The sequence below is a fragment of the Dipodomys merriami genome, unplaced genomic scaffold (genome assembly GCF_024711535.1).
Source record: "Dipodomys merriami isolate MVZ:Mamm:240054 unplaced genomic scaffold, mDipMer1.0.p SCAF_4, whole genome shotgun sequence".
NCBI lineage: Eukaryota > Metazoa > Chordata > Mammalia > Rodentia > Heteromyidae > Dipodomys > Dipodomys merriami.
The window spans coordinates 86,699,011-86,711,981 of NW_027205603.1; the positions used below are offsets into that span (position 1 = coordinate 86,699,011).

Consider the following 12,971-nt stretch of genomic DNA (forward strand, 5'->3'; position numbering starts at 1 on the left):
CCCCAGGGCTCGGCGGGGGTGGTGGTGGTGGCGGTGGTCGTCGTGGGCTGGTTGGAGGTTCAGCGTGTGGGCGCAGCCCTGGTTCTCCCCGAGGCGCCCCGGTGCCCGGGCACCGAGCTGGCGCCGCGCGTGGGGCGGGTCCTCGTTGCGGCACTGGGCTTCGGACGCCCACGGCTGGGCGGCTGCGGAGGGACTGGCCGCGGGTCACCACAGGCTGTCACAGGCGCGAACTTCGCCGCGGCGTCCGCGATCATCGTCGTCCTTGGGACAACTCCATGGCGCCGGCGCGGGGAGCCGGGGAGGAGCTGGGGACGGGGGGAGGTGGGGGGGCAAGGTACCCTAGGAGTAGGGTGATGGCCAAGTGGCCGATCGCGCCCCAACCCCCGCCCCCTCCACCACCGGGAGGGCAGAAGCGGCGCCCGCCAGTCACCGAAGAGTTAAGTGGAAGGGAGCGGGGCGCCCGGGCTCCCTTTCGGGTTCCTTCCCGGCCGTGGCCACTTCCAGCGCCAGGACTGAGCGCGCGGCGCTGGCCCAGGCCCGAGGCGGCCCCTCGCGGGCGGAAGCGGAGCCTCGCGGGCCCTGGGATACCAGCCTCGGCGGGCAGACCAGTTCAGCGTTGGCGGCTGAGCTTCCGAGGGGTCGCCGCCCCCCCGTTCCCATCCCCCTTCACTGCGCTCCCTGCAGTCCATTGGGCCCCGAGCCCGGAGAAGTGGGGGCCGCCGAAGGAGCAAGTGGGAAGGGCTCCGAAGCCAACATCTCTGGAGTGGTGGCTCCTCCTGCGCCGCCCGCCCCGAGGAGAGGAGCGAAGCCTGGCGAGGTCGGGGGCAGCAGGGGGTGGCCCGGAGGGGAGGAGGGGGGAATGCCACGGGTTTGGGTGAGCAGCGAGGCCTCGGGTGGCTTGGAAGTCGGCGAGACGTCCCCGGGGCCCGGGGAGGGAGGCAGCGCGGTGGAGCGCGGGCTCCGCTCTCCAAAGCGCGCCGCAGGACCGGAGGAAGGAATTGGGAGACCTGTCAGAGCGGCCAGACCACCCGCGGCCACCGAGCCCCGCCCCCCGCGCCAAGCCACGCCCCCACCCGGGGACGGGCGGGGAGGGCGGGGACCCCGCCTCTGGGACCCGGCCGGCGGGCGCTCGCGGACCGCGGAGGGAGAGGTTGCCTGCGCGCGGGGCCCCGGCGGGCCCCGGACGCCCCCCGCGCGCCCAGGGCAGCGCTCGCGCTGGCCGCTCCCGCCCCGCGCCGCTGCTGTTCTTTTTTAGGCACTGGCTGTGGTCCTTGGCAGGTGCAGAGCCGGGACCCGTAGGCCGCTTGGCCCACGGACTCCGGGGAGAGCTTTGCGCCGCGCCCCCGTGGGTGGGTGTCCTCCCCTCTCTAGGCGTCTTTTTTTTTGGCGGGGGAGAGGCAAAGCCAACTTTCCGGCGCAATCCTAAATCTCCCCAAAAGCGTCATCGTCACGGAGGCAGGCGGCTTCCTGCGGGACTCTTCATTCCAGGGATGGGGGGGCGGGGGCATTCACGGGGTGGGGGAGGGAGAGGTGCCCCGCACACGATCATTCTTCCCGCTTACACCCGGGGCAGAGAGGAGGTCGTGGAGAAAGACATTTCCAGGGCCACCTAAGAGCGCAGCTCTGCGCGCGGGCGGGCGGACAAAGCGTGGGGCGGCGGCGCTCACCTCGGACCAAATCGCTAGGCGATGAGCGCCTACCGTCGGTGCCAGCGCCCGCCCGAGACCCAGGTCCGCAGGGGGGAGGGCTGCCACCCGGCTGCCACCCCCTCGACCACCGCGACTCCCCACCGCAGCGCTGATTGCCCAGGCCTTGAGCACAGTCAGCTGATAGCCGATGACGTCAGGCCCTGGGCGCTTTCGTGGCTCCTGGTGGTGTCCCAGGAAGGCCCAGATGCCTGCCCGCCTGCCTGCCTGCCTGCCTGCCTGCTCGTCCTCCCAGGGAGCCATTTCCCCAGCTCTGGCAAAGAAACACTGTCCTGGAGAAACTTGTCTGCTCTGAGCAAGGAGAGCTTTAACCATTCGTGCCATTCCCCTAAACCACGCACACGCTATCCAGTTATTTGGGGCAGCCGTGTCCCCAGAACTACGCCTTTATGCCTTTTTGCTTTTTCGTTCTTTTTTCTCTAGCATGGGGTCAGTCACCTGCCTTGCACAGGTTGTTTCCAGAATGAAGAGGAACGAATCGTCACACTTGGCTCTCATTTCTACAGAGCAGATGTCTGGAAACTGATAGGTGGGAATAAACTCAACTGCTCCATTCTCAATGAAAGGAAAACAGGTTCTATTTTCTTAATTGGGTTTGCAGATAATTAATTTGTTAACTGTGAAAGTAGCTCAGAGAAGCTAGCCTATACTCACAGAACTAGAAATTAAGGGCAAAGCACCTTAAAAGACTAGCAGTGATGTAGGCCTTCATGAAATTGCCCCAGGGATCACTCTGGAAGAATAAACGCTTTTCTTTCTTTCTCTCTTTCTCTCTTTCTTTCTTTCTTTCTTTCTTTTCTTTCTTTCCTTCCTTCCTTCCTTCCTTCCTTCCTTCCTTTCTTTCTTTCTTTCTTTCTTTCTTTCTTTCTTTCTTTCTTTCTTTCTTTCTTTCTTTCTTTCTTTCTCTTTCTTTCTTTCTTTCTTTCTTTCTTTCTTTCTTTCTTTCTTTCTTTCTTTCTTTCTTTCTTTCTTTCTTTCTTTCTTTCTTTCTTTCTTTTTCCTTGAGCATTGGTTCCCCTCCCCACGCCCCTCTGCAGGAAATCTAGAGTGACTAATAGGTCTCTTGATTTGAGACTAATAAGTCTCTTGATTTGGAGACGGGACCCAGAGGGCACACTACAAAAAAATTCTCCAACCTGAGCATGCCCTAGGATCGTTTATTCAGCAGCAAAAGGAATCCGGCCAAGGAGGGGGAAATAGACCTCCCATAATATAAAATGATTCAGGGCGATGAGGATCACAGCATTTTGCAGGAAGAGACTCTTAAGAATTTCATGAACTCAGAAAATGCAGAAAATGAGAGAAAACTGATTCTCCACCAACTCTAGCCAACCCTTTGCTGTGGGAGTATTGCAGTTAGGAGGAGACTGCGGATGGCACAATGAGATTCAAATAGCGCTTTTCTGTTTGGGATGACATGACATGGTGCCATTTAGGCCTCCAAGCCTTCTGGTTTTGAATGACAGCCGTGGCTCTGCATAAATATTATGCCTCTTGGAATATGCGAGCCACTCGACTTCCTATTACATAAAACAATACAAGTCTTGTGTGGAGGCTAGGACGGCTGTTCATCATCCTGCTGTCTATTTGTCAAGTCTGGGCTTCTGCTGTGATCAAAGAATAATATTTTTGATAATTCAGTGTCTTTTTGTACACATTTCCCTCCTCTTGGATGACCCTCTCCACCCTCTCCCTAAACACACTATTCACTTCATCTTTCAAAGTCTGAGCAATATAGTGTGGACACGAAGCCTTCCTTTATATCCTGAAGGCAAATGCATAACTTCCTTCTGTGTAGTCCAATAGTCTGTTCTGGTCACTTCATTGTGTTTCTACTGGTGATGCTACGTTTGTACACCTAAACTCAGCATCTGTCACTTCTCTGGGTCACAAAGTAATATTCTTGAAGGAGCAGAGGGATGGATAAGAGAGGCCATTTTCTCTGGCTTCTAACAACTGTACATAGCAGCAACACTAAGATAAGCAGCAATTTTTAAGGAGCTCTTAGCTCAGTTTTTAAGATATTTTATGAACATCGTGTTTCATCATCTCAAAGCAATTCCAGGAGTTGGACTGTTGTAATGACTCCCAACTTACTTTTACTGAGTATTGGGGCTTCTCCTGGCTAAGCACCCTGGGCTATCTAAATGCCTTGCTCAGGATGACATGATTAGTAGGTAGTAAAACTACTATCATTGAATCCAACTGGTGTAAATTGAGCATCCACAAGCTTAATAAAAATATTGTAATAAGCAGTCAGTGACTAGTTTAAGTAGGACTATAGAAGTGGAAATATCAAAAGTAAAGTTAAAGACTTTTGAGACTGTTAGATGTTGAGAAATCTATCAGATGATACAGATGGTAGATGAATGTAACAGAGCTCATTCTTATTTGGATGGGGGGTGCTTATTAATTTTTACTCAATTCAAAGCATAAATCCTGTTTTTGTAATTTGTGGAAAAACCATATTCACATGCGAGATTTAGCAAAAAATAATCGGCTTGGTCTACTATATTTCATTCAGGTGGTTATGGTGGTGGGAAAAATATTCTCTTTCATAAGTAGAAAATAATGGATTTTTTTCTGTGATGTTGCTTCATTCCACTGGCCACTGACAGTTTAACAAAAGCAAACCAGTTTCCCCTTCAATATATCTTCGCTTTGCTAGGCTGGTTACATTAATCCTTGAATTTCAATCCTGTGAGAGCTGTGTCCTTTGCAGAATGCCCACTGAAACCCTGACACTTACTGAAGCCATAAAATATTCACATGTAAAAGAAAAGGTGGGTTCATTTCAGGAAGGGGCCCTGAAACTGGAGCGATCCTATTTCCAATGGGAACAAGGGTGCGTGTGGCAGGCAGCTTCCTAAGTCAGAAATCCTGGAAACAAAATGACATCCCTATCTCACCTGGATCTCTGTTCCGAGAAAACAGCCAATGTATCAGCTGCTTTGACAGAACTCCAGGAAAATTCAGTGCTGAAAGCAAGCAAGGTTGGTTAATGAGAAGCTCCATGAATTAAAACTTCATCTATAATGCAGCACCATGCACAATGAGAAAAAACAAAACAAAACATCTGTTTTATCTTGGTGTTTTCTCTGCACTAAAACATTGCAAGAAGGGGTAAAACCATCTTTGGAGATATTTTGTGTCATTACAGAAAGATATAGTTTAAATTAGATTCTGCGGTCTGGAAGGAAAAAAAAAGAAACAATTCTGTGAGTTAAAAAAGTAATAAAGTGCCGGGCGCTGGTGGCTCACACCTGTAATCCTAGCTACTCAGGAGGCTGAGATCTGAGGATCGCGGTTCAAAGCCAGCCCGGGCAGGAGAGACCATGAGACTCCTATCTCCAATAAACCACCAGAAAACCGGAAGTGGCGCTGTAGCTCAAGTGGTAGAGCGCTCGCCTTGAGCTGAAGAGCTGAGGGACAGCGCCCAGGCCCAGAGTTCAAGCCCCACGACCGACAAAAACAAAAACAAAAACAAAAAAAAGTAATAAAGTTGAGCTCAGGAGACAGGCATGTCTAAAGCAGTCCAATGGACATAGACTTAAACATCTTCTTCCCCCAAGATGATTGACTTAACCAGTGAGTGAGGTAACTGTGATATCACTGTGACTTTGCTTGGTGAGATTCTCAAATAACAAGAACACACACACACACACACACACACACACACACACACACACACACACACACACACACACACACATCTGTGTGAAAAAAATGACTAAGAGGCTAGCTAAAAGAAGGAGTCACGAAAAATAGAAGAGTGCTAGTTCACCTTATCATGAAACGTTTGGTGATGGCTTTTATTTTTAAATTGACATGCTTATGAATTCTGGAGCAAAAGGCACGGTGAGTAGGAAATAAACAAAATTGACTTCTCTATTCTATTTTTTAAAAATCTATTCCAGGCATATTCGTGCATGCTTGTAATATCAGATACTTGGGAGGAAGTGTTAGGAAGATGTCATCCCAGACCTGCAAGATCCCATCTGAAAACCAAACCGAAAGCATCAAAGGACCGGTGATGTTGCTCACTCAAGTAGAGCACTTGCTAGAGTCCTGTGCTTCCATGTACACTTTTTTTTTGTTTTGTCGGTTGTGGGGCTTGAACTCTGGGCCTGGGCACTGTCCCTCAGCTCTTCAGCTCAAGACTAGTGCTCTACCACTTGAGCCACAGTGCCATTTCTGGTTTTCTGGTGGTTAATTGGAGATAAGAGTCCTATGGGACTTTCCTTCCCTGGGCTGGCTTTGAACCACGATCCTCAGATCTCAGCCTTCTGTGTAGCTAGGATTAAAGGCATGAGCCACCAGCTTCGAGCTCCATGTACACTTTTGGACATATGGTCTTGTTAACTTTTGGCCAGTGCTGGCCTCAAAGGGCAGTTTACCTGTTTCTACTCCAGAAGTAGCTGAAATTCTAGGTGTGTGCCACTACACCCAGCTCCTGATTTTCATCTTTGCATTGCAAGAACTTCTGTCTTGAAACATTTCACCCCTCCATTGTTTTCTCTTTGGAGATCATAGGATGTAGAACCTTCCCCCTTCCCACTGTGGCCCCATTTTCACAACACAGCACATGCTCCTCCATTCTAGGCTCCCATGTCCTCTCCAAGGTACTCTTAGGAAGCCATATTTAGGACGCATAGAATGCTGTTCTTGCCCCACTACTTTAAGAACACTCTCTCTTTTAATCTATGGATAATCTTTAGTATTCAATATCATCTTGTTTTCCCTATACTCTTCTGTTGACTTTGTATTTTGTTATTTCTTGCACCTCTAAAACCATTCGATTCTATTTTGAGTCTGGAAAAACAAAATGCAGAAAGATGGAAACATTGCTTTTGATTTCTGCTCTTCCTTTCTGAAAGTGATTTATATAAAGCTCAAATGAAAGAGAGAGAAAAAAAGAGGTCACACTTGAATCTTTGCCACAAAAATCACACAAAGCTCATGTGAGCGGAAGTAAAAGGAGAGTATGCAAAGTTTGTGCTATAACATCAATCTATACACACAATCAGAAGTTATGAGAACTTTCCAGATTCATTTTTTTTCATACTGTTGGGTTTATGAGGTTGTGAGCCTAACTTAATGTGTTAAAATAGCATTTAAAATAAATATGTAAAATAGAAGCACAGGGTTAATTATAGTTTTTATCCACACAAGGCCATCTTTTAATATACAAATTCTTCCTCTTTAAAGTAATTAAAGAAAATTCAAATTTCAGAAAAACTTCATTTTACTTTTGACGATATGTTACCTGAAACTCATATAAGATAAACGTAGCTTACCATTGTATTTCTGACAATCCATCTTGATATTTGAACTATCATCATTCAATTATAAATAGAGTTTGATAGTATCAGGTACACACACATGTATATACACACATCTACATGTATTCTAGGTACAACATAAATTGTATTTCTCAGTGTGAAAGCTGTACAAGAAAAATTGGGTATCATTATTGTGTGTAAAGTTCTTTCAGATATATGAGTGGTATAGCTGGATCATATGTTAGTTTCTTGAGGAACTTCCATACTGATTTTCAGAGAGTCTGCATTAATTTACATTCCCACTAACAGTAATACATATTTCTTTTCCTCTGAATTATTGCCATCATCAGTTGTTTTCTTGATGGTTGTTTAGAACAGAACTATTTACAGTATCAAGCAATGGAAATAGTCTAGGTGCCAACAAATAATTACTGGATAAAGAAAATATGATACATCTGGAGTATTACTTGGCCATAAAGAAGAATTAAATTATGTTGTTTGTAGGGAAGTGGATAAAACCAGAGATAATCATGTTAAGTGAGATAAGCCAAGCTCAGAAAAAAAGAATATCACATGTAGGTCACAGGTGGAATCTGGAGCTAAAAAAGCAAAATGGCATGACTGTAAAAAGGGCATTGTTGGGTGGAGAGTCAGCGGGAGGGGAAAAGAAAAAGAATATGGTGATGGGGAGTTGAATATGATAATATTCAATAATAATGGCAGAGTAAAGCCTACTAGAAATACTTAAAAAGGAAGGAGAGGGCTATAAAAGTAATGCGGTGAGGGTGAGTTTGATCAAAGCTCATTATACGAACATAAGTAAATATCACCATGAAATTTCTTTGTATAATTGATTTATGCTAACCATAACTTTGAAAATGAAATGCTTAGAAGGCATTGGAAGAGTTTTGAGATCCCTATCCAAGTCTTTGACTGTCTTGCTTGATAGAAGCCGTCAGTGAAATGACTCAGTTTTGTTAGCAGAGAGATTATTTTTGAATGCTCATTTACAGTTATTATCTCTGTGAAATTGATTGAGTTTTCAGCTCTGAAGTCTGAATGCATATGGGCAAACAAAAAGTTTCTAGGTATTGTAAAGACTGAAAGTCCTCTAATGGCTATGGTTTAGGGTACTGGACTTAGCAAACAGTCTATAGGGGCTGACTCCCATCCATACAACCAGGGATGCCTGCTGGCTGCCAAAGGGGCACACCATCTTCTTCTGTAGCTAGTAACTATTTTGACTCTCATCCTCTCTCATTAGATCATGTCAATAGACTCTTCACTGTGGTCTGTCTCCTTCAGCTGCTGTGTTATTAAAAAGATCATTGTACTACTTTTTAAAGCTGTGGTGAAATCGCATATAACATTAAATTCACCTTGTCAACTAGTTCCAAATGTGCAGCAGTCTGGTCCTAGGTCCTCCAGTCCACCCCATCCTGCACCTCTGAAATGATGTGTGTGTTAAAGAACAACTCTCCCCACTCCCACCTGCCATCATCTGTGACACCTTTCCCTCACCCTTAAGCCCTTCGAAGTGAAACACAGTTGTATCTAGGACAAGGCATTGCTTTGTTCTCTAGCCTCATCTCTCTCTTTCTCCCCCTCCTCCTACCCACCCTACTTTTGGGTGTTACCAGCTCACTTAGCTTCTCTCTGTCCCCCAGATCCTTCTTTCTTTCTCCTCTCCCTGCATTTTGCTGTTCCTTTGCCTAGAACCTTTTAGAAAGGGTCCCTTTCATCAACAAACTTTGCTGGTTTCCTGTATCTGAGTGAGATGTCTTATAGAAGCTATAGGAAATTTGCCTACTAAACAAAAGTTAGTCAAATGAAGAGGATATATATGTATATATGTGCACACACATACACACAGACACACACAGACACAGACACACACACAGACACACAGACACAGACACACACAAACACACACAGACACAGGCACACACAGACACACAGACACACAGACACACACACACAGACACACACACACAGACACACACACACACATACACACACTGGTTTGTTTCAGAAAGCCAGTTAGAATTCATTGAATTTAGGATTCTTGGGTCTTCTTTGGGGCTCTTCTTTCTCTAGCCATTCATTCTCCTTCACCACATAGAATGGTAAAACTAGGAATTGAACCACAGATAAGAGGTAGTCTTAGAGGACTTCCATGTATATCAACACTGTATCCCTTGCTTTCTCCCAAGCTAAGCCAGAACCTGGGACTATCATTCTAGTAATCGATAGATCTGATACAAAGAAGTAGGTGGGGCTGGGTTTCATCCAGGAAATGGAGCTTTCCTTATAGCTCTTTACCTTATAGCTCTGTGCTGAGCAAACTGTACTTCCCTATCCAAGCCTTACCCTCTCACCTTCTGTGACTCTTTGTGGCAATCAAATGCCAAGAGCATCCCCAATAATCCTCCACTCTTACTGCTCAGGTATGCAACATTGGATTGGAAATCATCTATGAGGCCAGTAGAAGCTAATAGAAATGATTGCCTGTTACTTTCAAGGCCAGGTCAGAAAGACATGTGCTTTTTTGAAATGCCACTTCTGGGAAGGTCTTGTGCTATGCTGGGTGCTCAGACAGCCTCATAGAAAAGTGTATGTGGAAGGGATCCGAGACCTAATGTCTGTGGTCAGCACAGAATTGATATTTCCTTCCAATTGCCATTTGAGGAAATCATCTTGAAAATGAAACATCCATCCAGGTCCTGTCAAGCCGTCTGATCTCTCCAGCTCCAGCCTCGAGCTTGGCTGTAGGTCACGACAATCTTGGAAACAGAATGGCCCAATGAAACTGTTCTTAAATATTCGAGCCACATACACACAGAGTCATACGTGTTCATAGTTTAGGCCCTCCAGGTTTGGGAGTTATTTATTATGCATCTGTAAAGAACAAATGCAGTGTATAACTGTATTTTGTTTTTTGAAACAAAAAATAGAAACCAGTAACAGCAATGATAATAACCTTACATAGTAAGGCACAATGTCAAGAATCTATTCTTTTAGTTATTATATATAAGGAAATATCCATTATATATAATATCCATTATATATATTCACTATATAGAGAGAAATATATGTCCATGGAATATATATATATTATATATTAATTATATATATATATATATATTAATATATATTATATATATTATATATATTCCTATATATATTATATATAGGAAAAGTGAAGCTGAGGAAGTTACAGTGATAATTTTCATCTAAATAGAACCATAAGTAACTTGGACATGGGACCACCAGCATCCATTGTGATAACATAGCTCCTTTATTTAAAAACCATTCATTAGTTTCAAAATATCTGGCAGTCCTTACAATTAATAATTAATTAACCCAGGGATGTTCATTAATTAACTGAAAGGCACCCAAATGTATAAATGGAGATACCCAGAGAAGCTGTTTGTATGAGGCTTTGTGAGGTGAGTGGACATGGAAGATGAATTATTAGCTATGAAGTAAAGGTCAGGGGGACCCACCCTTCATCCTGGCTCGTTGTTCTCTTTGCAGAATGCTGTTCTGCATCATTACTTAACCCAGAATGCACTCTGATTCTGCCTCCTCCGAGAAGAGATTCCTGACCATCTCACTCAGCTTCTTTACTCCCAGAAATTTCCAGCCAACAATATATATTTTTATACTTACATTGTTGGTTTGTTTATTTTCAGTTTGGATTGGAGCATAAGTTCTGTGCAGGTAAGGACCATTCTTCTTGACCCTCTCTCCCCAGGGTTTGGCAATAGTAGAAACTTGGTAAACAATTTTTGAATGAGTGAATGAATACATGAATGATGATTCAAGCTTGGTAACTGGCTAGTAGTGGTTCTGGTGAAAGTAAACCACAGAAATGGAGATAGCTAGGTTGTAAGAAAAATCTATACTTGTCATGAGCTGGAACAGAGCGGAACTCAGAATAAAGAAAAGAGAAGCTCATCATCGGGAACGCTTCACTAGGTCCTAAGTGGGACAGGTCTCTCTCAGCACGTAATCCTTTCTAACGAAACTGAGAACATCTGTTCAGTGCATCCACAGTATCAGACTTGGTGCTGGTATTTTAATTGTGTTATCTGATTTCTAAGCATTTCAGGAAGTCATATTTGCATGTCACAAAAATAATTTCCCTGCTCACTTCTAGTTTGTATTCCAAGTATTTTTCTCCCAAAGACTAGGTAGACAGCCGTTTGTTTGCTTTATTTATTTATGTTTTTCAAGGGAAGCTTGGGTCAGAATCTCCAAAGTGCATGGGAGGAAATTCAGAACCTTTTTGGTAATAAGATGGCCACTGTTGCTTTGGCATCACATCTGTATTTTAAGCCTGGAAGAAAGAAGGAAAGGAGATCCATGCTTGCCAGCCTTGCCCATCTAATCCCGTTCCGTATGGAAGTTAAAGTTTGCCTTCAACTACTTCCTTGGCAGACTCTATTTACATTTCGTTAGCTATAACTGTATCACATAAACATGGAAAAACTTCAACAGGAGCTGGGGAAGAAAGAAACACAGGGGTCTTGCCTGGGACTCCCCACTAAATCTGACCCTCATGATATGAGAAAACTAGCAGGATCTAGGGTTTAGGCAGGAAGTAGAAATCAGTGACAGAGAACAGTTAAAGTGTGTTAAAAATACATTTAAAAAAACCCCATTAAAAAAAAAAACCATGATCTGAAAACATTACAGGATGGAATAGGAGAAACCCTAGGTCTCCTTGACACAGGCCGAAATTTTCTTAATAGAGACCCAGAAACACAACAAATCAAAGAAATGTTGGACAAATGGGATTACATGAAATTGCAGAGCTTCTGCATGGCAAAGGACATAGCTAGCAAGCTCAATAGAAAGTCCACGGATTGGGAGAAGATCTTTACTAGCCATACAACAGACAAGGGACAACAGACAAGGGTCTCATATCTAAAATATACCTGGAACTCAAAATTAAATCCCCCAACAACAAATCTTCAAAGAAACAACTGCCCAATAAATAAGTGGGCTAAAGACTTAAAGAGAAACTTCTCTGAAGAGGAAAGAAGGATGGCCAATAGACACATGAAGAAATGCTCAGCCTCTCTAGCCATAAAAGAAATGCAAATCAAAACAACATTGAGATACCACCTCACCCCAGTTAGAATGGCTATAATCAAGAACTCTAATAACAGGAGATGCTGGAGGGGATGTGGACAGAAGGGAACCTTACTACATTGTTGGTGGGAGTGTAAACTTGTTCAACCACTTTGGAAAGTAGTATGGAGGCTCCTCAAAAGACTCCACATAGAGCTCCCCTATGACCCAGCAACTCACTTTTGGGCATTTACCCAAATGATCACAAACAAGACCATACTAAAGCTACCAGCACAACTATGTTTATTGCAGCCTTATTTACCATATTTAAGATATGGAACCAACCCAGATGCCCCTCAGTAGATGAATGGATCAAGAAAATGTGGTATATATACACAATGGAATTCTATGCCTTCATCAGAAAGAATGACATTGTCCCATTTGTTAGGAAATGGAAAGGCTTGAAAAAAATTAAGTGAAGTAAGCCAGGCTCAAAGAAACATAGGTCCCATGGTTTCCCTTATTTGCAATAACTAGTATATGTCTGAGTCAAGCAGAAAAGGTCAGATAAGTTGATGTTAGGGAAATGAACCCTAAGATATGTATTTTAATGTTTTTTTCTTTCATGCAATTGTTTCTAACTTATTTATAAGATGATTTCTTTGTTGCTTTGTATGTCCCTCGCCCATGGTATAAGCCCTGCTTTCACTGTATTAGATGTTGGTATAATTTGTGGAAGGGAAGGGCAAAAACAAATTGTTTAAATAAGGATACAGGTGGACCCATTGCAGCAATGAGATGTACAAGACTTTATGCGGAAAAACAAACTTTACAAGTTTGGTCAGGGCCAGAGGCGGGGAGGGGAGGAGGATTGGGAGGGGGACTGGGGGCGATGGGAATGGAT

At 44.5% G+C, this 12,971-nt stretch overlaps 1 long non-coding RNA gene across 1 annotated transcript; it reads left to right on the forward strand.

Moving 5' to 3' along the window:
- The first annotated feature begins 512 nt into the window (after nt 1-512).
- On the forward strand, nt 513-10,588 carry LOC138806010 (uncharacterized). Its single transcript, XR_011365710.1, has 3 exons — nt 513-817; nt 2,130-2,235; nt 10,526-10,588. It is a non-coding gene; the product is annotated as an uncharacterized lncRNA (long non-coding RNA).
- Nucleotides 10,589-12,971: the final 2,383 nt, after the last annotated feature.